This window comes from Hippopotamus amphibius, chromosome 11 (genome assembly GCF_030028045.1).
Source record: "Hippopotamus amphibius kiboko isolate mHipAmp2 chromosome 11, mHipAmp2.hap2, whole genome shotgun sequence".
NCBI lineage: Eukaryota > Metazoa > Chordata > Mammalia > Artiodactyla > Hippopotamidae > Hippopotamus > Hippopotamus amphibius.
The window spans coordinates 101,224,195-101,246,899 of NC_080196.1; the positions used below are offsets into that span (position 1 = coordinate 101,224,195).

At 42.9% G+C, this 22,705-nt stretch overlaps 1 protein-coding gene across 13 annotated transcripts in view; it reads right to left on the reverse strand.

The window, feature by feature from the left end:
• Positions 1-22,705, reverse strand: part of RNF152 (ring finger protein 152) — a 73,774-nt gene that overhangs the window by 20,985 nt on the left and 30,084 nt on the right. The gene's annotated exons all lie outside the window — the stretch shown is intronic.

A 22,705-nucleotide genomic window follows, 5' to 3' on the forward strand; every position in this document is an offset into this window, starting at 1 on the left:
CCTATCTAGGTACCTCGTGTGAGTGGAATCACATAACACTTGTCCTTTTGGGTCTGGCCTATTTCACCATGCATGTGCTCCACGTCTGTCCGTGTTAAAGCAGGTATCAGAATTTATCCTTTTTTTAAAGTTCCCCTGGCAACAGAGAGGGGATGAATTGGCAGGGGTTCAGCTGAAAGAGAAGGATGGGCAAGGCTGGAATGAAGGCCACGAGGATGAAGGGAAAGGGAAGAGAAAATGAAGAGGACTTGGAGATCGGATGGAAGTAGAGAGAGAGGGGAGCACAAGGGAGGAATGAGGGAAAGATCCCCAGTTTGTGGCTCAGACCCCTGGAAGGAGGCAGCATTTTGGGGGAGAGTGACTCTGGTGAAATGCAGCAAAGGGTCTGGAGGTTACAGAGATGGCCAGCCCTCGCTGCATCTTGAAATTTCTAACTACCGAAGTCCTGACTCCCATGTGAAACTTAGACAACTATTGGGAAACTAGCTTTACCACATATGTTTATCTACATGAAGTTATATTTCACCAAGTCAATTATTTGGCAACAAAGAAATAGCGATTTTCATGAATAGGTCCTCCAGAAAAAATGGAGGTGGGGGAAGAGAACTTTGAATCACGAATGTTTAAGTTTATAGACGTGAAACCTTAACAGTGTTCCCATTCTTCTCGCCTCTGAAAAGCTACAGTAAAACACCTATAAGGGGTTGCACAGGTCCAGAGTGATTATGAGGTCATCACACGGTCACATAAGGACCGCCTCTGAGCCTACAGCCATTTCTGGCCTTGCAAATTCCTTTCTCACTCAGCACTAGGCTGTGATTATAGAATCAACGCAGGGAAATACTGGATTCACCACCTCTCCCTCTGTTACTTATTCATCTGCACTCCTTCCTCCTCTGTTAACAGACACAGCTTTATAGATTGATGAAGCTTGCTGAGCACAGTGGATCATACCTGGTGGGCACTCCTTTATTAAATGACACCACATTAAAGTGCACGCCTTGAACTTGGTGTACCCCCAAGAAAATAATAAATAAAAAAAAAAAAAAAAGTGCACGCCTGACTCTCATTTACCCTTTTTTTTTTTTTTTTTGGGCTGTGTCCTAGTTCCTGACCAGAGATGGAACCCGTGACACCAGCAGTGGAAGCGCAGAGTCTTAACCACTGGACAGCCAGGGAACTCCCTCACACACTCTCTTTTTATTCCAACTAAAATATTTAACGTTCTAAGGAGCCTTCAAATTGAAATGTGAGGTTATGGATTTATCAAAATTGTTATATCCAAGACTGTGCACAAAGCATTTAAGCTGCCTGCAAGGAAAAAAAATTAAGCAATTTAGGACACAATGGTCACCCCTTACTCTCACCAAGTATCCTCAAAGCAAAAAAACACTGTAAATGTAATGTCTATGTCAGAGAAAAAGCAATGATTCATTTTATTTAAAAACTCTACATGTAAATGACTTCTGTTAAAAAATTTAAAAAGCTTTCTTGTTAAATATTAAAGCTTAAAGTTCTCATCATCAAATAAGGAACAGTCTACTTCCAAAACCTTTTTTAAAATTATGTAACCTTTTTAGAATATAAATACATATTCTAAATATAGCATGTATGTGTGGAGATATATACCTGTCATGATCTGTTAGTATATTTTTATATATAGGCCACATAAGATCCAATTCATTTTTTTTTTGAAACTAACAAAGACAGACAATTCTTAAGTCTTAAACTGCTTTTGTTATAGAATGACTGCAATTTTTCTCTATCACATCAAATACAATCAATTTTATGGGAAGTAAAATATTTGCCATATTTAAACAATTGATGGTCACAATATCTGAATTAATCAACACTTAAGAATAATTTCTACCAATCCCTTTCACAATATCATTTTTGATTTTTTGTTGTTGTTGTTGAAATGAAGTCATCCTGAAGTATTTTGGATTTGAGTAAGTAGGGAAGTTGATATTGTTATTCACAACATGTAGATATTTAACTTTTTTAAAGGACACATGTACAGACATATTACCTAACTAAAACTACTTAAAACATAAAAATATGTATCTTTATAGTACAGAATACTTATTTTCCAAAGCTGGCAGTTCAGTTAAATAAAGTAATTGATAAGCCTTATTTGGTGAAAACTGCTCTCCCAATTCAGTAAGGCAAATACATTTCCCAAATAGCCATGTACTACCTTGTTACCTTAAGTCTATTTAATCTACCAATAACTTACTGAGTTTCAGCTTTCATTTGTGAAAAAAATCCTCAGTAACTCATCTTTCTTAGAATAGTCATAAAATGTATCTAAAAACAGGAAGTTAATATTTTTAAAATTACCCAAACTCTCTTTGAATTTAAAACAGTCTGATTTAAAAAGCATTCATTTTGTAAGTAGAAAACAAATTAAACTAGAGTCTTTCAGGCCAATAAATATAACTGATAGGATTTTAGAAGCCACCCCTACATGGAGTCCACCTATATTAGGTCCTGCCTGGTATCAAGCATGTGTTTTCAATCGCCAAACGGTAATTTTCTATGCCTCACATTGCTGAGCTTTTGTCAGTCGTTCTTATTTTACAAGTACTTTTAATAACACAGTTATTCTATATGTGCTTAATTCAAGATATTTTAGCAGAAAAAATGGTAAAGCATATTTCAAATTTCTGTGCCAGTTATACAATGGCAGCGAGCTTCCTTCTGTTCCTGGTTTTATGTTTCTACTAAACTCAATGACTTTTACCAACAGAGAAAATAACTGTTTCCTTGCTCTATGCATATTATGACACTTTTCATAGAGACATAATAATAATAGAAGTAAAACGACAAATACAGATTTAAATGAAAATTGATGTCTCACCAGCCATTAGCTGATGTAGGTCACGGGAATCAGATTACATTGGTTTATTGAGACAACTAGTTTATTTCAGAAAATAATTCTCTGATGCTCTCAAGATATTGAGTAACTTAAAATGAAACAAGGTCAAATTTAACCTACATTAAAGGAGGGAAGAGCCTTAAAGAAATTCAAGTCTAAGGTGATTCACAGCGACCCACTGGTACAGCTGCAAATTCACTTCCAGCTTCCACCAGAACTCCTGTCCTTCAAATGATGGCTCGAATTGTTGCAATTCCTCCGTTTTCCAGTCTAATCTGGAATATCAATGAGACCACAGAACCAGACTCACACATAACACGATTTCCTGAGGAAGTCGTTCTGCAGCTAACATCACTGAACACGAGTGCTGTCTGTTAGTCTGGTCTGTTTGTTTTTCTTTAGCTGATGGGAAACATTCCGAGGGCTCTCCGGGCCAAAAGGACTATGCATTTTTAAAATGCCATCTATCCCTGAAGCTGGATTATAATAAGCAGATAAAGAGACAGGAACATTGTGAAAACAATTTGAACAGATTTTTTTCTGTCCATCAATCCAGAACAGGGCAATACATCATCCAGGTGACCCTTCCCAATTATGGTTACTTTTATAATCTGATTGCCATTTGCATTTAAAAAAATCAGCTTTATCCACAAGATAAAATATCAAATACACCAGGAACACCAACTTCTTTTATCTTGAATGTGGTTAGCAAAACACTAATGCAAAACTGCTCTGTTTCACAAATCAGCAAATCATCCTTCGTGCGATCAACCATCCAATGATTTATTTAACACCCACTATGCACCAGGCACTGGAGCAAATGATGTGGCCTGTGGTTACTTAGCCCATCTTCTTTTTGTCATGCCCTGGCTTCAAGCCCACACTCTAGCCACTCTGAGGCACTTACACTTCTCTACAAGCAATCTGTCTCTCTCACTGCTAAGCCTTTGCACACACATCATTCTCTTAGCCTGGGATGCTGTCCCTCCCTTTTTTAGTATGGAAAAATTCAGCTCAAATGTCCATCACCAACCCCAAAAAGCCTCCCCTCATCCCTCTAGCTGGGTGAGATGCCACCTGTATGTTCTCTAAGGACCCCTTTCTATATAATGATCATATTCTATTTACTTGCGTCTCCCCCATTGAAAAGTGAGTTCCTTAAGGGCAAGAACCTACACACATCCCGTATGTGGTCCGCTGAAGACTTCAATGGCTTCCTCTTTACCTGCATCTCCTCTGATGAATACCCTAAGGACAGGATCTGGCCTGTCTTGACTTTCCTTAGTACTGAGGCATTCAGTAAGTGCTCAATAAATGCTTGTAGAGTGAATGAAAACTAATTGAAATCAGGCCATTTTTGAAAAACTAAGGATATATGGTCACCAATATTTGTAGGCAATTCAGAAATCATGAGCATGATTAGGCTCTTGCATTTAACAAGATGCTTTCATTTACCTTTTCCCATAACAGTAAGCTCATTAAAGGAAAGACTTACTATGTTGGTAACTAAACTTAGATGTTAAACCAGTACTTGGACAAAGTAATTTGAATCTATGCCTCATAATGTCCACTGGAGGCTGAACAAATCAGTGCCTGGGGGGTGCGGTTCCAAGGTAAACATCTGCAAAAGCTCCCTGGGTGATTGTGATGTCAGCTGAAGGTTGAGAGCCACTGATAATTCTTTATTCTAGCTAAAAAGAGCTCTAATAATCTACCCCGAAACAGGTATTCTCAAACACTGCGCTTGAGAGAACAAATCAGTAGGAGGGGAATGCGTCATTAATAAAGCTACTTATGACTTCAGCTTCTACCCAGTAATTCCACTTCTAAGTATTCACTCTGGAAATCCACCTCCATAAATACAAAATAACATGTTCACAGGTAATTTATTCATTTCTCCATTGTCTGCAGTAGCAATATGCTGGAGAACAAATAATCTAAATTCCCATTCATCGAACTAATTGATGACTATTCCCCCGATGAGTAGCATGTGGTCGTTCAAAAGAATGAGAAAGACAGCTGTGAACGGCTTTGGGATGACAGCCAGGTTATATTGTTAAGTGAAAAGAAAGCAAAGTGAAAGATTAGCAAGGGGAGTAAGAATATATAGTTGCTTATTTCTACAAAAATAGACACAAAAGAATAAACCAGTTAATGTAAATGGTCATCAGTAAGTGGATGGGTGGCAATGGAGAGGACAGACATGGGGGCGTGGTATATCTTTCATACAGTTGTGACTTTTGAGTCATGTAAACATTTTATCCCCCCAAATAAGTAAATCAAAGAAGATGGAAAAAAAACCAAACCCTAAAATTAAACAGAAACAAGTGAGCTGAACTCAGATGGACAACAGAACCACATTCACATAACTACTGAACATAAACACTCTGTACACTCCTAGTGGGATACATTCTTTAATAGTAATTGTAATAATAATAATAATAATAATACCTGCCAAGAACCTTGAACTTGACTTGGTTTATTGTTGGTGTTGGTGCCAGTGTCACAGTAATTCTGAAGCTATTTTGCACCTACTGCACACTAAAACAAATAACTACTGTATACTGATGTTGTTAGGAACTAAGGTTTTCTCACTGTGGGAAAAGGAAGGTAAAAAAATACTGAAGGCAAGGAAGGTAAGAGGGAATTAGTTGTGCTGAATTTAAATCGGAACCATAAGAATACAATCATGAGTTAAAATAATAGATATGTATTTCTAAGTTCTGCCTACTGAATAAGTTTAGAAATAGTGGTAGTCCAGTAACAACGAGCATTCTTCATTCCTAGACCTTGGTTTCTAAATGCTATTTATCACTAAAAAGAACCTGAAATCCTTGGGAAGCGGCTGATTCCAGGTCTGGGGCAGGGAAAATGCAAAGTGAGTCTGGATCATCCTATAGTGCCATCAGGTAAGAATGATAGGGACATGTCAGAGGCCACAGGAGTCAGCCTGAGGGTGCTCAAACTGCACTGACCAGACTTGGCAACATTTGAACAGGGAATAGAATGATCATCTGAAAGTGTCTCCCCGAAACTGAAGCTCTCACCCCCAAAGTGATGGTGTTTGAAGGTGGGGCCTTGGAGAGGTAATTAGGTTTAGATGAGCTCAGATGGGGTGGAGCCCTCATGATGGGATCACTCCCTTTAAGAAGAGGAAGAGGCCAGAGTCCTTTCTCCACCAAGTGAGGACACAGTGAGAAAGCAGACACCAGCAAACCAGGAAGAGATCTCTCACCAGGAACTGAACCTGCCCAGCCCTTAACCTTGAACTTCCCTGTCTCCATAACTGTGAGAAATAATTGTTGTTTATGCCACCCAGTCTATGGTAATTTGTTATGGCAGCCCAAGATGACTAAGTCAAAGGTAATATTTTATAAGATACTGAATTACAAAAAGGAGCTGTGAGTCTACAGTGATACTCAAAGGGGAAAACATACAGAAAGAAAAGGAGGAAAGAAAGAGAGGAAGTGGGGGGGAGGTACTTTTTCAATTGATGAATGCCAGTTTATAGATGAAAAAACGATTGATTAAACTTAAAAAACACCATTTTGCCATTTCCAATGTAGGACTGATTTAGGCAAAGATCATCAATAAATACTAAAAATCATGTGGTGAACACTTATTGAAAGGCAGGATATTTACATGCCTCAAAGTATCGGCTCACTGATTGTTTATTAACAGTATAGAGGAAATATACATCCTTACAGTGTGCAGATCGGGCAGATATCACCTTAACCAAAGGTCTAATTTAGCACACCCATAATGGAGCAGACTGATGTGTCATGGTCCTCCTGCGGTGACACAGTGGAATATTGCTAAGGAGGTACTGTGCCAAAATGTTCATCTTGAATTTCACCATGAGGGAACAAGACATGTGGGGCTTGTATGGGCTCCTCAAAACGGCCAATGCTGTGGAAAGGCAAACAAAGGCAAGGAGGCTGTTCTAGATCATAAGAGACTAAGGAGACACGGTAGCTAAACACGATGCCTGAAACTTGACGTAATCCAGAATTGAGGTGGGAGGGGGAACTCTACGGTGATCAAGGATATTTTTGAATATGGACTGTATATTAGATGCCATTACCAAATTCATGGTGAATTTCTTGAGTGTGATGATGCTGTGATTTTGCAGGAGAATGTCCTTGTTCTCAGAAGGTACCTGCTGGAAGTATTCCGGGGTCAAGGGTCATGATACTGCAGATGTGGAGAAACATGAAAACTCATCTCCATTCCACCTGTTGGTTATTCCTGCCCTTTCTAAGACTATAGGTGAGAGGAAGCCTCACTACAGCTAAAGCAAGTCTCTCACACTTCTAGAAAAGCTGCCAATTGCCATTTAAAAACCTGCATGATATTGTGGGCTGAATCGTGCCCCCTGTCGCCCAAGATTCAAACATCGAAGTCCTAACCCTCAGTACCTCAGAGTGTGGCTGTATGTGGAGACAGGGCCTTTGAAGAGGTGATTCAGGTAAAATGAGGCCATTAGGGTGGCCTTAATCCAACGTGACTATGTCTTCATAAGAAGGAAAAATTGGGGCACAGACAGGTATTTTGAAGACCATGTGAAGACAGGGGGGAAAGATGGCCACCTACAAGCCAAGGAGAGAATCCCCCAAAGAAGCCAACCCTGTGGACACCTTGACCTTGGACTTCTAGTCTCCAGAATTGTGAGAAAATCAATTTCTGTTGCTCAAGCCACCCAATCTGTGCTTATTATTACGGCAGCCTGAGCAAACTCACACCACTGACTTGGTATTTTCTTGATTCATTTTCTCTTTTGCCAGTAGAAGGGTCTAGCACAGTTCCTGGCTCACCCTGCCTCGCACCTTTCCTCCAGGACTCCTCGGGGGGTGGCACACAGGGTCCTTCGACCCAGCCCCCGTTGATCACACAGGCTCCATCTCCCACCCCCACACCCTCCCCCAGGCTCCAGGACACCTTCCAACTCCTAGTTTCTCACCTCTGTGCCTTTCTTTGAAGAAACACACACACTTGTTCCTCCTGACTTGAAAGTTTCTCTCCGCAACCCTTACAAAGTTGGAGGCTCCTGCCTCCCCAGTTCCTCAGCCCTTTGTCAGCCCCCATTAATCTCCCTCCCACGATGCATTAAAACTACTTATTCACCCACAATTCTCACCCCAGGACTCTGGTTCCTCTAGAGCAGGAAATGCACGGTCTTTATCTTTGTCAACCACAGCACTTAAGCACATGCTGGCCATTCATATCTTCAGTGAATTAAGTTAACATGAAATACAAACAATCCTATACAGTCAATTTCAGACTCTTGTGGTTTTTCACTTCTTTGGAATGTTAGGGACCAGAGTAGCATTCACAAAAAGGACTCTAAAGATCAGCCCTATAACCAAAGGCAGAGGAGTAATATTTAAATCCTCCCGTTTCAGCCTGTACTTGGAGCCAACCAGATTTTCATTAGCCTTAACAGAAATGAATCTCAGAGAACTGAGATTAAGTGAAATGTACCTCAGTGTGCGCTTAAACCAACCTCTCTTTCTAGGATAAACTGTTGGACTCCTTCTGAAGTCCCCAGTGAACCACCTCTCCTGTCCAGCTTGGCCCCAAAGCAATTGTGAGTGAACAAATAGTTTTAATGCATCATGGAAGGGAGCTTAATAGGGGCTGACAAAGGGCTGAGGAACTGGGGAGGTGGGAACCTCCAGCTTTGTAAGGGTTGTGGAGAGAAACCTTCACGTCAAGAGGAACAGTGTGTGTGTTTGGACGGCCACAGAGAGTCCCCAGGTGGCACTAACATTCACGGCGAGGAAGAGATGGAAGAGCCACCATTTACCAGGATGGCCCCGGAGGGTCCAGCAAAGGACAGCACACAGATTGATGCACGTCTGCTGTTCAAAGCCCCACTCAAGGTCCCCGCTTTCACCTCCACATCCAGACCTATCAAAGACTTAATTAAACCCACCCTTTCCACGACTCAACTCCTTGCCTCTCATTTACTCCCTCCTGGGGAATCCTTGGCATTACATAGCCTTTTATAGGTTGGTGCTCCTTTATCCTAAACTGACAATTCCCCATTCGCACCTTCGTCCCTGCCCTACTGGAACCTGCGTGTCTGATAAAGACAACACAAGCTGCCAATCCACCCTCAACCCCCTCACTTGTCTGCAGTCCGAGCTGACCTTTGCACCCTCTTACACAACTTCAATAAACATAATGATTATCCACAGGACCCCACCTTGTTGCAAAAAACAAATAACTTCCCCCCTCCCCAAACCATGTAAAAGTATGTTGCAGACCTGGGGTCCCATTCCCCCTGTATACTCAAAGTATTTCCTACATAACTTCCATAGGATCATTAAAATCAGGAAACTAACACCGGTACACTCCCGCAGACTTCATTCAAATTTCACCAACTGTCCTAATAATGCAAAGGGATAGGATCCAGAGTCACATGCTGTCGTTACTTGTCATGTTTCTTCATCCTTCTTCAACCTGGAACAGTTCCTTGGTCTTCCCTGGCCTTTATAACCTCGACAGTTTGAAGATTACCATACATTATTTTGTAGAATATCCCTGAATTTGAGTTTGTCTGATGTTTTCTCATGAAGAGATTCAGGTTATACCTTTTTTTTTTTTTTTTTTGGCAGGGAGAGGGGAGATATTACAGAAGCAATGTTGTAATTTCCTCCTTCTCTCTTAGCAAGTGATTGTATTATAGTAACTTGATCACTTGTGTCTCCCAGGTTTTTTCAAGATAAAGTTATTCTTGAACCCCTCTCTTTTGTATTTAATAAGCTTTGGTTTGGCCAAAAGTTCATTCGGGTTTTTCCATAACCTCTTACAAAAACCCAAAAGAACTTTTTAGTCAACCCAATATTTTGTGGAGAGGTAGCCTGAGGCTATATAAATCTTGTTCCTTATCAAGTTTTCACCCACAAATTTTAGCACACTTTAACATTTCTTGCCTGAATTAACCATTATATGATGATTGCCAGTGATAATTTTTAATTCTACCTTTTATTCTGCATTTATTAGTGGACATTCTATTGAAGATGGAATGTCCTCTTTCCCTTATTTATTTTACTCATATTAGTATGGGTTCATTGATTTTACATTACTCAATGAATTATGATCCATCACTGCTACACTTATTTTGATGCTGAAAACAAACAACACAGGTTTAGCTATTGGGAGCTTCTTCAACCTGGTTGCTATGCCCTTTGACATGCCCCCACCATTCTTTGAGCACTTCCTTACTTGGTGGCACAAAAAGATGTTTTAGGCTCATCTTATATTTCCCCTTCCCCAGGCCCAGAATCAGATTTCTCCAAGGGGCCCATTCCTTATAGTTGCAGAATGGCATTTAGAAAACAAGATCTGGCTAATAGGTGTGCTCATAGCCATTGGCTATCTCTACTCCCGGGCCCTGTAAGTAGACACAGCTAGGAAATATATGTAACCTCTGAGCTCTACTGGAATGTCCAAAGTTTTGCTCCCATGAAGCAGACAAGCCACAACATCAGTAAGATCTCCTAGAATCCTGCAACTTGAACTGGTCTGTATTTTCTTCATAACACACAACCCCAAGGAGCTGGGGCTACAAAGTAGGTCCTTTCTCTCACAGCTCTTCCTCCTCCTCCTCTTCCAAAGCCTGACACTCTGCTCTGGAAGCTCCTAGTTTCATCTGATGAGTCATCCTTGGTCTCTCTCCTTGCCATATACTGCTTGCTTCTAACTTCTTGGCTTCATAGGTGAACTTTCAGAGTCCCTGGGTCTCAAGCAGCCCAAAAGCCAGACTTGCCCTGAACGCAACTCCATTCCAGCTCCCAGAACCCAGGACCCCAGGGACCTGTTTGTCCTAGAGGAGAACACCCACAATGAAAATCAGCACCATAAAGTATTTAAACTCTTAATTATAGTCCATCTTAGCCTTCACTAATCTCTAATGGATTATTTTTTTAAAAGTTTTAGATTGTGAAGCAAAGTGATCTGTACCTTTTCAGGTTTATGAGGATGATATTTTGGTCCCAAGGTCAAAATATCTGCCCCAAGGTCAGACAGTCTTGTGTTTCTGGGCTTCTTTTCTTTCTCTACCTCTGACGCCACAGTTTTCTGAAAGCACCATTGTTATTCCTCCCTCTGCTGATATCCACAGCTTCCATCCCCAGAAGCATGTGTCCATCTAGGTAACCTTGAGATGACATATGAATCTTCTGGTCCTAATATCTACTGTAGGAGCCTGATAGAAGGTGAGGGAGACCCACAGAGTACATGAAACAGCCGTTCACAGGAAAGGTGATCAGAAGTCAGCCTCCATCCATTTTTAGATTCCATCTTCTGCCTTTTAGAAATTCCTACAGGGTTCTATACGTGATGGATGTTTAATAACGTTGTCAGGCTAACTAGCAGTGATTTCTAGTGGGTACCCATAAAAAGTCACTACAAAAGCCTATAATTTTGGACCTTAGAGCTTTCATTTTTCCAAGGTGGGAGAGGCATGTAATAAATATCTCTAGAACCACAATGTGGTATGACAACAGCTATTAAGGCTCAAGGAACCAATATCCCTGAAATAATCCCTTATCCATTAATAATAGTTACAAAATGTCATGTCCTACAGCTGGGCTGGGCTGCAAATCTTATGTTCTTTATTTAAGAATAAATAAATAAATGAGCCACAAGCTGGGTCTGACTCTTCTTGGTGTAAAGTAGTGAGATCTTTGTAACCATCATTTCAAGCATGAATCCAAGAATTTGGAGTCAAGGACTCCCTTTTCTAGCCTAACGATTCTCAACTTTGGGGGGTTACAAGTTGAGAAAGCAATGTAGGGTACAAACTCCATCTCTGAGACAGTAGAGATGCAGAAAAATACACATATGCATACAAAGAGAATTGTGCCTATCACTTCACAGAGTTTAATCACCGAAGCCCTGGATGCAGAATGTCCTGGGCCATTACTTCCCAAACTTTAATGTGCCAATGAATCACCAATGCTGCTCGGAGTGGCAAAGTTCTAGAAGTTAACACACTTTTTCTGTACAGGGAGTGATGGTAAATACTTTAGGTATTGTGGGTCTTATAGTATCTGTTACAACTACTCAACTCTGCCATTGCAGCAGGAAGCACCCACATACAATATGCAAACAGATGCACATGCCTGGGTTCTAATAAAACTTTATTTACAGAAACAGGAAGCAGGCTGGATTTGGCCCAAGGGCTACACTGGAAGGTATCACTTCAAAGTCAGCACAAGGACTATAACAGCAAATCACAAAACTCAACTCAGTTCTGATATTTTTAAGGGCTTGAATTTATTTTTACCGCACATTTTGTGACATTCACTCTGCTATTTGCTTACCCAGCAATTCCCATTACTGCATTTTTTCCTCCTGAACAATTTGTTATGAACAAGCCATTGTTTCCTTCTTCAACTGACACAATTAGGATGAGAATAATTCCACATTATAAACATTTCCTAAAAGACCTTTGGTGGCCTAGTTGTCTGACTCACAGCGAAGTTCTACTAATTGACAGCCGACCACATGCACGATGTAAAAGCAGAACACGATCTTTCATGCTCCAAGCCTCCCGCCTCTCTTCTGGGGGCCACCGTCATTTCTTTAACAAGCCTGGCAGCCGTCAGACTCAGGCCAAGAGTCACAAGGCCTTTGCTTCCCTGAAGACTTGTTTTCACAAAAGTGAGGACCCACAGGAGGCTCTTCTCTGGCCGGTCCTTCTTTTCATGGCCAAAGGTCAAATGCTTGCCCACTGAGCGCCTTCCTGGGTGAGCTTCACCCGGTTACTTTCTGTTTCCCAACTGGTTCGGGCAACACCCACCAACCACAACCACCTGACTCCCCAGAATGGAAGTGGTTTACATGGGTTTTCCTCCCAAGTGTTCTGCATTTTAAAGCTCAGACCTGGCCAGGCACCTGCCAACCTGCTCTGTGGGAAGGATGTTAGAATGGTCCACGTGGGTTTGTACCAGGGGAACATGGATAATGATTTCTAGGTGATTAGGAAAACTATTTTCTTTACGACTCATGCACACCCTCACAGAAAAACCAGCTCTAGCTAGAGATGGTGTCCATGGTGTGTTTACAGCTATTTTCACTGGTTTCGCAAGTCAAGCATCACCAAACTAGATACCAACTTTCTTCAGAATTGCCACTACGGTATAAAACCCTATATGGTATTGTAGGTGTCTAAAAAGCACAGTAAAACTCCACAGAGCACAAATGATGTTATTTTTTTTGTATGAGAGCCAAAGTCAAATTATGAGCAAACTTCTTTTATAAAATCCCAACTAATCGGAAGAGTTAAGAGTAACAGAGCACTGGAAATCATAAAAATGATACTCTACTGCCATCCTTCGCGTGGCAAAATGCACCCATCACCTTGATCAGGTGCAATAAGCCACACTCGCTCTGGTGGGTTCTGTGTACTTGTTTTGTTGTTCGTGTGTGAGAAGTATATTCTGGTCTGTAGTATATTCACGGCAGCACGGTTTACCTAAAGCATAAGATTCTTTTTCTAAATCACTAGCAAAAACGGTCCAACAAATTATTCATCTTGCGTCTACCCAGTAACTCTGGAGGTTCTGAGAGGATAAGAGTAATGAAAGCATGGGTCTGTGGGCCTTATGTGCTTAAAACTTGTATCTCCAAAGAGGGAAATAAGATGCAGTGCAACTTGATTTCTTAAAGAAATGTGCAAAATGCATTTTATCCTAGTTTTTAAAGGCTCTGATGACCTTTAAATATCCACAATGGCCTTGTAAAAAGGCATTTATTCACCTACTCACCCTAGAGGTGAACAATTTATGTAGGGCAAGTAACAAAGTGCATATTTCATTCATTTTATCCCCTCTGTTCTTTCCAGGGACCATAAGTGGATCTGAGGGTAGAAAAATGTTAGTGACACTATAGGATTTTTATGCTAGGAGAGAGGTTAGGTTAAGACAATTTTCTTATTCATTTATAGAGGTGACAGCTTTGGAAGAAGGGAAATGCTAGGGAGGTAAGATAAAACTCGGCTAAACAATGAAGATGGCTCGGAGTGCCAGATCTCTCGCCAAGCCCACACGCCAGCCCCACGCCAGCCCCACGCCAGCTGGGCATACAGTGCATGCCATTCAGGCCACCACTCAAACCGACTGGGCCACCTGGGAGCTTTTGTGCTAGAAAACATCCACCTTTCATCTAATTAGGCACTGAAATTTGATGTTTATAGTTGCAAAGGTTTCTTCCCTTACAACAGATTTTGAGAGTTTTTCTATCATTTCATCTCACATGGGTAGATACATTCATTCCTACTTTCAGACGCTGACCAGTTTAGGTGACTGCCCTCTAAAGCATTCCCCACTCTTCTAGAAACTGGCTTCCCATAGCAGAGGCAGCTCCACTGACAGTTAAAACCAGCTCCTAATAATCACTTGCACCTGGTGTACCTGACCGTAAGCCCACTCAGAATTTTAGCCAATGCACACTTTATAAGCCTCAGTCCAACCATGCTGGCTCTTGTCCTTGGCTTTTTCCTAACCTTTAAAAAAAAAAATCCCCAAAGACTATCTTGGAAAGTGGCTACAATATCATGAAATAAAAAAGTCAAAGGTACAAGGGTCACTTAGTACCAAAGAGTGGACCACTTCTATCTACCGTAGGCCCCTTTCTCCTCCCCCTCTACCCACTGCATCTGCGCAATCTCATCTAATCCAGTCTCGGCCTGACCTCAGGCCTTGGTTGGTGCTGTTCCTGCTGCAAAGACCCTTTTTTCTCTCTCCTTGGCTGGACAGCTCTTCAGCTCAGAGGTTGAGGTGGGGTGAAAGGTGGTCCCAAAACACCAATGCTCACTCACTGAGCACTTTGCCCCCCACACTTCTCCCATGTAATTCCTTACATTACATAATGTTTGCAGGAGCAGAAGCCCCCTGAGGACTTGCCACCACCCACCAACACTGAGCACACAACAGGCATGCACCATACATCCCGGTAAACTTGTAGAAACATTTACAACAGAAGCATAAGGCAGAGAAATATCACTACTGCTCATCACTTCTTCATCAGTAGGAAGCCAGACACAGCAATGCACGGACATAAACTGTCCGAAGAGAGATCTCTGCTTGGACAGAGCTCAAGTCCCTGGACCTTGGAAATTCATTAACTGGAATTGGAAACTCACCTCTTGTGACTAACTAGCTTCAGGCCTTCTGCAAGTCATTTACCCTCACTGATTTCAGCTTCCTCATCTGTTAAGGAGGAGCAGCGATACCTAACCCCAAATATGGTTTTGAGGATTCAATGGGTTAGGAAGGTAACCAACGGCCAGCATATAATAGCTGCTCAAGAAACACTGGTGCTCTTTCCCTGACTCATAGTCTAACTTCACTTTGGGAGCAACAGTGACACCGCCAACAAGAAAACAGAATCTCAGAAATAAATAAAAAGAAAGAAGTGGAGAGAAAAGCATAAGGAAGAGATGGCAGAATAACACTGAAAAGGAAAAACATACCTAAAAGGGCAGCAAAGCTTTGACAACCAGCAAATTGGGGCTTTGCTTGACGTGCGCTTCACATTTGCATGAGGTCTGCTTCTGTGGCTGGCTTGAAACCCTCATCGCACGATGCCGTCACAGGCAGCCCTGCTCTAAAAAGCTTTGGTGCCGTTATAGTCAGGCTGGTAAAACAGTGCCAAAAGTCTCTTGGCTTAGAATAAATTCCCACAAGTGTCCTGAATCTGTTAACTACGCAAAGATGGTTTTTGCATCAATAGAAAATATAGGCATTGCATATTCTGCCTTGAGGCTTACTCTCAAAATCACTACAGCCATGGTGTAAACATTTCTTTTTCTTAAAACACACCTCAGAGAAAGCCAGCCACCAAGGGTGATATAATTTGAAACTAAAAACTACCATTCAAACACTGACAACAGTCAGACATCTGAGATCACCACTGGGGGTTTCTCAGAGACCTCTCACAGTTGACGTGTCCAGATGGAATTCTTGGCCCCTCACAACTCACCCCCAAACCTGCTCTCCCCACAGTCCTCCCCATCTCAGCTACGGACTCTTACAGTCACCCTTTAAGTCCCCAGAACAACTCCATCCTTCCCGCAGCTCAGCATACTCCAGGTCACCTCTCTCTGTCGCACCTCATATTCCATCTACCCCATCAGCGTCACCTTTTTAAAAATGTCCTAAATCTACTTCTCCCTACTCCACTGCCCCCACCTTGGTCCAAGCCACCACCCCTCTCACCAGGCACAGTGGCTCTATCTCCGTCTGGCTCCCTGTCCCCTTCCTCGCCCCTACCGTCTGCTCTCGGTACTGCATCCAGAGTGACGGCGTGACAAGTCAGAGCAGGCTACAATAAGCACGTTCTGTAAGCCCTACAGTAGCCACTCAGGTCACAAGAAGTAAAACCAGAGTTCTTGCAACACCACCCGACCCCATCGTGCACCGGGGCCCCTCCCCTTGCCTACCCGCTGCTCCCTCCGCTCCAGGTTTGCTTTTCCCTCTGCCTGGAATCCCTTCTCTCAGAAATGGATGTGTCTTTCCTCCTCGCCTCCTTCAAGTCTGTGCTCAAACGGCACCTTCTTAAGACAACCTCCCCTGACTGCCTGTTTACAAATTCCAACACCTCCCAGCATTCCTCTCCCCCTCTTTGGTTATTTTTCTTCAGACATGTATCACTTTCTAACACTCTATGTAAGTTACCAGTTCTCTTTTGCGTGGAGTCACCCTCTAAGCCCCCAGAACACGAGCGCCCTGGGTGTCTTAGTGCTGCATCCCCAGCATCTAGAACCGTGCCGGTCACATACGAGACACTTGATTCAAACACTGCTTCTGGGCTTCTGTCACATCAGCCAACTAAAGCCCTGGGAGATGGCAGGAAAAATAGGTTCTTACTGAGTCTGTCCCATGTCTCTCTCTGTCCCATCACACCACTTAATATCTAGATTTTTCAATATTTTGCAAGAGATAGCAGTGCTTCCACAATTTTTCTGACCATTAATAACTACACCACATGTTTGAAGGATTCCACATCCTAAGAGAGAAACTTCTAGGTCACATACAGTCAAAGAAAAAAATTAATACCACTCCTCTACCATCATCTTCCCCCAAATAAAACTAGAAGTTGGTAACAGAATAGGAAGCCACACCCACAGGCTTTCCGTTTTAACACACAGTGACTCACCTATGCACGGCCAAAGCTGGACACAGCTGCATTTTCCTAAGGCGTATCTGAAGAGAGTTAAGGAAGGGACTGCCTGCAGGGCTGTGCAGGGTTGAGGGTTCTATCAAGACCCCCAGGGATGAGCAACAGCACAAGACCCCACCACCTCCAGGGCTGAAGGGCAGAAGAAGGGTGCTGTCACAGACTCAGTACAAGCTGGTAGTCATGGAACCTCGGAAGAAGGCCTGCCCAGCAGGAGCTAAGAGAGAGGTAGGGAAACAGGGCTCATGGAAGGAGGGAGCAGAGATGTGGGGCTGAGAGACGTGTTTTAACCTCTCTCTTCTCCTGTCCTTTCATGTCCTGCCAATGGCCCAACCCAACCTGAAGCCACAAGGCAAGGGGGCCCGGGTGATGCAGCCCAAGAAGGTCTGGGAAGATGGAAGAATGATCTGGAGGGATGCATGGAGAGTGTGCAGCACACTCTTGTTAGCAGATGGAGATCCTGGAGTCCAGTCCAGGGAAGAGCATAGAAGGAGAGCCTGGAGGGGGGCCATGTGCTTTCTTTACCTACCCTCACTGGGAGGTGCTGATCCACTAGGACCTGGGAGCCAGCTCTTTGGAGGGAATTCCTGCCTGGGGGATCAACAGCTCGTAACCTAAGTATTAAGTCCCTTGTCTGAAGCAAATGGTCTCTAGTACCCAACAGGTGAAAACTGAGATGCGATTGCCATGTGGTATGGCTAGAGTTTCCATTCCTGCTACCTTGAAGTTGACCCTGAAGAGTTTCCCTAGACCCATGATTACAATTTTGAGAGCCCTTCTCTCTCTTCCAAAGTTATTTCAAATGCAGAAGAAGTGACCAATCACTGAGCAACTACAGCAAATAGCCACAAAGTTCTAGGTGCCTCTAGCACCCACTCCTCCCAACAGCCACACAAAGGAAGGATCCGTCGCTGGGCTGGAGAAGTAACTGCCCAAAGCGACTTCTGGGTAGACACCAAAGCCTGTGAACTTTTCCAAAATAGGGAAGAAAAACAAGATTTAGAATTGAATTCAAATTGAAAATTCTTAAACCTCTGATTTCAGATGATCCAAAACGAAAGGGACCTCTCTCTCACACATGCAACTGCATCACTATAGGTTGTAAAATTGTGGAGACTGAATCTCCATCAAATGAGGTGGAGGAGGACCCGGCTTCTGGATTAAGTTTAAGTTCTACCGATGATTTACTCTGTGACCTTGGGCAGTCCGCAATATCTCAGCAGCTCAGTGTCCCTAACTCCAAGATAAATATGACACTTCCTCATCCAAACCTGTCATGGACAAATTGGGGTGAATTAGCCAATATATCCTTCCTGTCTCCTTCATAGGTTCTTCTCTCCCAACCTCCTAACTGTGGATTTTGCCCAAGGCAATAATACAGTGGTGTGGAAAGCATCTCTGAGTCAGACCCCTCCGGAAATAAAATGGTAGACCTTTCACTGATGAGACATTTGAACTTGGACAATGTATCCAACCCTGCTGTGCCATAGTGCCCCTCCTCTGTAAAAGGTGAAAGCTAAGAAAGCACGACCTCATACAACTGCTGGGTGATAAAATGAGAGTATGCGTGCAAAGCCCCTCAGGACATTGTCTGGCATAGAATAACCACTCGAAAGCAGAAAGCAATCACCGCCATCGTTATCATCTTCATAGGCAGCTCTAAGTGGGATTGGTGAAAGCACAAAATGTCTTGGAGCATTCTCTAGGATTTGCCCGTGTCCTTAAAATAATTCTCTTTTTTAGTCTGGAAAGGTAGAGTTGAAAATAACACAAACAGTTATTATCATCTCCACCAAACCTGAGTAACAGCTCTAATAGCTAATGAAACCCAAGTTGCTGAAAAGCAGGGCCAAGCTACAGAGACTTGATTAGAGCACAAGAAATTCATACCACGGGAAATCTTGGGGAGAGAAGATTTTGTTTTGGATAATTTTCTCTGAAAAAGGTATAAATTCGTGACCGTAAGGGAAACTGTTTGTGAATGGCGCCCAAAAACTAAGTTAAAAAATAAACAATTTCATGAACCATAAGATACCCAAATGCTTTTTTGAGTTCAGGGATCTGGTGAAAGCTTCCTAAAGCTCCTACCCAACATCCACCCCTCAACTGTGAGGTCTCCTGGTACTCAGGGAGCTGCATCTGGACAGGGAACCACGGAGCCCCAACAGCTGGCACAGCACCAGGCAAGAGGAAATGCCCAGTCACCATGTTTGCTTTGACACATGATTGACCATACGGCCAATCAGATCAGAGAACCATGTCCACTCCCCAGGGGACCACTCAGAGCACCAGCACCGTGCCAACCTTCCTCTGGCCTGGTCCCTAGGACCACGGACTGATACCCATAATTACAAGAAACATCGTAGGACCTTACTCTGGTTGGTGCAGATAAACCACTTGAAGTCTTATGCTTCTGATCTATCAGAAATAAACAGGTTTTACTAACCCAATCCTTCCCCATCACCACTTTGTATCAATATTTTAATTCAAACTTTCAAACCATCAAAGCTCTGGACAAAAGTGTCTACTTTGTATAAACATTGTATCCATGGTATAGTTCCTAAAAGTAGTAGGTGTCTAATAAATATTTATTGAAAGGAAGGGAGGAATGAGGAAGGAAAAGAGGAGAAAACACTAACCCATGCTCCTGAGCTGCCCCAGATTCAAGGCTAGGGATGTAGGCCATGGTGACACACCCAGGATGGGTGCCAGGTTTTCTACATGCCTTACCCAATCCTTACAGCAGCCTTCTCTGAAGGTATCTTATTCACCCATTTTACAGATGCCAAAACTGAGATATAGAGAGGTTAAATAGTTTCCTGAGTATCCCCCAGACAGTAAGTTTCAGAGCCAAGATCTAAACTGAGACAATGTAATACAGAGCTACACTGAAGTACTGCCCTGTCTAGAAACCCAAATTCACCTAGGGTGACATTAAGAAGTATTAGTGTTTCCATTTAGATGAGAAAAGTTAACAACTGGTTAAATGACCAGTAAGAAATCACATGACTTTTAGATGTACTAGAGTCAGTGCCTCTACTTAGTCACTTAGGACCCTAGAATATAAGGACCCCATCTGTTCTTATTACAAATAGAATGAGCTTATGCTACAGGCTTTCTGTCATCTTTATAACTTCAATGATGCAGACTGCACACTCAAAATACAATAGCAACAATGCATAGCACCTTGTGATTTATAAAAACCATTTTATCTGTGATACCCTCCCTGTGACATACATAAGGCAGATAACATCACCAGTCATCAAGGCCAGGGCACGCTCAGTGACAGGCGTCTCAGAGACACCCTGGCTGCGCTCGACAGCTCAGGGCACCCAGGAGCACCGGGAGGCAGCAACAGCAACTTTCATCACTTTCACAGCTTCTGACCACAGTGGTTCCAAAGGAAGAAATTTCAAAATGATTATTTTGTCCTTCAGACTGGAGACATGGGACATGCAACCTAAGTAAAACAATATTTATCAATTCTCAAGGGGCTCAGCCACTCAAGGAGAAAACCTCAACGTCTTCCTTTTCTTCCAGCCCCCTCCCCCCACCATCCCCCACCCCCAATCACTGCTTTTGAAAACCCTGGGCGATAGGAGGAGAAAGGTGTTTGTTGAAATGGTGTTTGCCATCAGGGCACACCAATCTGTTTGCTGAACCTCTCAGGAGTGTCAGCTAATACTTTTGTATTTCCTACCGGAAACACACCACAGCTCACAAACTGATATGTTAATATCACTGAAAGATAAAACCGTGAGTTCTCGGCAGATCATTTTCCCCCAAATTCAAAAGAACATCTAGCTACATCAGGCTTCAGAGAGAACTGATTTAAAATCTTACTTAGCAAACACAGCACCTCTGCAGTGGGTCTCAGCCTGGGCTGCATGCTGCGATCACCTGCGGAGCCTTAAAAAACACCCACGCTCAAGTTCTACCCTGCAGAGGCTCTGATTTAATCGTCCTGAGGTGTGGCCTGGACATTGGACTTTTCAAAGCTCGCCCAGGGACTCTAATAAAGATTCACGGTTGAGACCCACAGGTACGGAGAGTAAGGCGCATACCCACCTGGCCACCTAAAAAGTGACTCACGGGTGCTAACGACTGTGAACAATTTCACGATTAAGAATTATTTGATAACATGGATTTAAATTTTCAGACACAATTTGTTCCCTGCATAATGGAGAGGTGTTGATTCTTTTCTCTCCGTCTTCTTGACGTACCTTAACCAACTTAACCTGGAAATCGAGATGAATATAAAAATTCATTTTAAAAGTACGAACATCTATTTGCACTTTGAGATTTGTAAATATAGAAATACAAAGTCACATTTAACCACGACAAGAACTATGAGGTTCATAAGTGTATTCGTTTCCTATTGCTGTTGCGTGACAAATTATCACGTTTAGTGACTTGAAACAATATGAATTATTTTTATGGTTCTTGAGGCCAGATGTCCAAAATTAGTCTCCCTTGGCTAAAGTAGGGTGTGGGCATGGCTGGTTCCTTCTGGAGGCTTCAGGGGAGAATCTGTGTCCTTGCCTTTTTCAGCTTCAAGAGTCCATCCGCACTCCTAGGCTCAGGGCCCCTTCCTCAGATTCTCTGCTGTCTCCCTCTTATAAGGGAGGGCCCTTGTGATTAATTACACTGAACCCAATCAGATAATCCAGGATAATCTTTCCATTTCCAGATCCTTAATCACCTCTACAGAGTTCCTTTTGCCACGTAAGGTAACATTCAAGGGTTCCAAGGGTTGGAACAAGGACACCTTTGGGGGCCAATATTCAGCCTGTCAGAGTAAGGCAAACGTCACCACTGTCACCACCGTCACCACCACGCCCATTCCCTCTACCCACCACCGTCACTTTTCAACTGAAACGGAGGCTCAAGGTTGCATGACTGAACCAGGTTCCGGGTCGGGGATGGGGGTGAATTTAAACTTGATCTCATACCTCCAAGCCCCATTCTTTTCCGCAGCTCCTGTTACCTCCCTAGATAAGGCAATGTTTGTCATATTGTTTTCTTTTCCAGGTTCTCACCGTACTGTTAACAAGAAGTGTTTCAGCTCTGCCCCAATCATTATCTCTGTTCCTCAGCTAATAGATGCCACGTGGAAACGTCCAGTTCCATTCCCCCTGCTGGTAAACCTGTCTCAAGTCAGACCCCTTCCCTACGGTCCAGCAGAACCTGCAAGGCGCTGAGGCCGCAAGTCATTATATTACAATGTCACAACTATCTGAGAGATGAGTCACCCAAGAAAGAGCATGGGAGGGATAAAACCCAGCTCTCAGCTTTAAAAGAGCAAAACAATCTGAACTTGCTAAGACCTACACATACCAGTAACAGTCTCAAGCAAAATGTATAACACGTGACGTCCCCAACCTCCATGTTTGAAACAATCTATTTAGAATACATAGGAAACTGTCCTCCCGGTGATTTTCCAAGGTTCCTCTCTCTTGCTCTCAAGTGAGCGAACTAGAGAGGGCAAAGGGGCTGGTATTTAGAGCCTCACTTAGAGGTCCCCTGGCACACGGCGTGATTGCCTCTGGGGTAATCAGAAAGCAGTGGGCAAGGCTTCCTACATGAAAGATGTTCTAATACGATGCTCACACTTCCCTAGATGCCTGGGATTTTTCC